Below are 3,385 nucleotides of genomic sequence, written 5' to 3'. Positions count from 1 at the left end.
GCGGGGGCCAGCGTTCCCCTGTCCTGCTCTCACCGGCTGCTGCAGCACGTGGAGGAGCCTCGGGGGAAAGGCCGAATCCTGCAGGGTTAAGCTTTGGGGAGGCCGCGGTACAGCTGGCAGGGCATGGACCTGGGGTCTGCGTTCAGCATCACTGGCCCATCCTGGCAGCGCGGCTTCCTGCGGAGAATGACCGGGCTGGGAGGGCCACGCAGTGATGGCAGGGGCACAAGTGGGAGAAAAAGGGCAGGAGCAGGTGGCTCCCTGCAGCTTTGTGTCCCCTCTCCATCTTTAATGCATTTCTCTGCTTTTCTCAGGCAGCCCATCGATGGCAGAGGGGTCCCAGCCCTCTGCTGCCACCCACATCTCCTCTGGTCCCGTCACTCCATTTCCCTGAGGATGTTTAGTGGCTCAGAGCTCCCGGTGTGCCTCAGCCATGGCAGCGTGGGGCTCCGGCATCACTGTTTGCTGCAGGAGGCCGTGTCTGGATAAAGGTGATCTCTGCCGGACGAGCGCCCAGTGCTGTGCCTGGCACCCAGCGGGTGGTTTGAGGGTGCAGGCAGGTGCCGGGGCCACTGGCACAGTGTCTCGGCTGTGGGTAACACCAGCCAAGGCTGAGCTGGGAACGCCACCAGCGAGGTCACATCACACTGGGCAAGGAGTGGGGAACCGCACCAGCGCAGCCCAGCATCACCCAGCCTGCTCCCTCCAGTGGGGGTGGCCGAGGCCCACAGCCGGACCCAGACATCCACCAGCATCATCATCTGCATGCAGATTTTGGGTGCCTACATTTAATTTCTTTCTGCAAAGCACAGCACGCAGCTGAGCCGCCCTTCACGGCTCACCCCATGGCTCCCTGCAGTCAGGCCAGCCTGAACGCGCAGAGGGAGGATGCTCCTACACCCTCATGTAGCTCACCAATGGCAGCTCATTGCATGGCATGATGTCACGGCTGAGCATGACATCATCGCGTTGTCCTCCCGTGTCACCACCGCATCATCATCTCACACAGATTTAGCCCCAGCATGAAGTTCTTCCACCATTAATCACCACATGTTAGCAATTCCCTTATTTTTAATCTTTATAAGCAGGCTTTTCTTCCCATTCTTCAACAAAATACTTGATGGAAAACACGGGGAGCCAGCTCCAGGGGCGAGCAGCAAGCCTGCAGAAGGGTGAAATTAAAAAAGACACCATGTTTTCATTTTGTTCTCCCTCTCCAGCAAGGAGTGGTGGTGGGGAGGGCTCAGCTCACCTTCCCGCGGCGGGGGGATGCTACACAAATATGAGAGCTGGTGGGGGGCAGGCACAACCCTCCTGCAGCCCCTCCTGCACCCACGAGCCCTGGCACCCCGCCACGGAGGCAGCCACCCAAAATGTCCTGGAAGGGAAAGCCAGTGAGAGCTGGGGCATGCCGTGAATAATTCAAGATAATTATAAAAAAATTATATATAGTTACATACATATATAGTAATATATATCGGCAGTTGGACCAGATTGTCATTGTAGGTCTCTTCTAACTGAAATATTCTATTCTATATATTTATTTTCATATTGTATATTAATGATTTATAGCATATAGAATGTACCATAATATTATAAGATAAATCAATAATATTACCCTACAATATCATGGTGTATTATAATATTGTGTCATATTATAATATTATTTTATATAAATATTATATTTATAATGAAGAATATACACCGGTTGGTTGGAGGGTGCAGGCAGGTGCCGGGGCCACTGGCACAGTGTCTCGGCTGTGGGTAACACCAGCCAAGGCTGAGCTGGGAACGCCACCAGCGAGGTCACATCATACTGGGCAAGGAGTGGGGAACCGCACCAGCGCAGCCCAGCATCACCCAGCCTGCTCCCTCCAGTGGGGGTGGCCGAGGCCCACAGCCGGACCCAGACATCCACCAGCATCATCATCTGCATGCAGATTTTGGGTGCCTACATTTAATTTCTTTCTGCAAAGCACAGCACGCAGCTGAGCCGCCCTTCACGGCTCACCCCATGGCTCCCTGCAGTCAGGCCAGCCTGAACGCGCAGAGGGAGGATGCTCCTACACCCTCATGTAGCTCACCAATGGCAGCTCATTGCATGGCATGATGTCACGGCTGAGCATGACATCATCGCGTTGTCCTCCCGTGTCACCACCGCATCATCATCTCACACAGATTTAGCCCCAGCATGAAGTTCTTCCACCATTAATCACCACATGTTAGCAATTCCCTTATTTTTAATCTTTATAAGCAGGCTTTTCTTCCCATTCTTCAACAAAATACTTGATGGAAAACACGGGGAGCCAGCTCCAGGGGCGAGCAGCAAGCCTGCAGAAGGGTGAAATTAAAAAAGACACCATGTTTTCATTTTGTTCTCCCTCTCCAGCAAGGAGTGGTGGTGGGGAGGGCTCAGCTCACCTTCCCGCGGCGGGGGGATGCTACACAAATATGAGAGCTGGTGGGGGGCAGGCACAACCCTCCTGCAGCCCCTCCTGCACCCACGAGCCCTGGCACCCCGCCACGGAGGCAGCCACCCAAAATGTCCTGGAAGGGAAAGCCAGTGAGAGCTGGGGCATGCCGTGAATAATTCAAGATAATTATAAAAAAATTATATATAGTTACATACATATATAGTAATATATATCGGCAGTTGGACCAGATTGTCATTGTAGGTCTCTTCTAACTGAAATATTCTATTCTATATATTTATTTTCATATTGTATATTAATGATTTATAGCATATAGAATGTACCATAATATTATAAGATAAATCAATAATATTACCCTACAATATCATGGTGTATTATAATATTGTGTCATATTATAATATTATTTTATATAAATATTATATTTATAATGAAGAATATAAAAGGAAGATGCCTTAGGGGCACAAAGAGATGCTCCTCCATGTCGGGAGGACGTCCCTTCAGAGGTGCTCCCCCTCCTCATCCCAAATTACCACCTACCTGGCTCCTTGCAGCCCGTGCCCGGTGCAATGGGGACGGGGGTGGGATGTGTCCCCCCGGCACTCGACGCACACCCGCTTGTCCCGGTGCAGCCGGCGGCTCCAGGCCTGCCCGTGGCAGGGGGGCCTTACCTGCGTCAGGCGGAAATAGCCGCAGTAGCTGGGGAGGGGGAGAGGGAGGAAGGGGGGAAAAAGGGGGAAAATGAGGAGAAAAAGGGGGAAAATGGTGGTTGGGGGGTAGGGCAAGGGTCGTGGTGTTTTCTCAATGGATGAAGGGTGTAAAGGGGTGATGGGTTTGGGGGTGCAAAGGGGACATGATTTCATGGGGGCAGGTAGAAGGGTAATGTCTCTGGGGGGTGCAAAGGAGCCCCAGCTCTAGCAGGGGGTGCAAAGGGGACATGGTTTGTGATTTGGTGG

The sequence above is a fragment of the Charadrius vociferus genome, unplaced genomic scaffold (genome assembly GCF_000708025.1).
Source record: "Charadrius vociferus isolate BGI_N301 unplaced genomic scaffold, ASM70802v2 scaffold326, whole genome shotgun sequence".
NCBI classification, from domain to species: Eukaryota; Metazoa; Chordata; class Aves; order Charadriiformes; family Charadriidae; genus Charadrius; species Charadrius vociferus.
The sequence above is the reverse complement of the archived record's forward strand: the minus strand, read 5'-3'. Positions refer to the sequence as shown.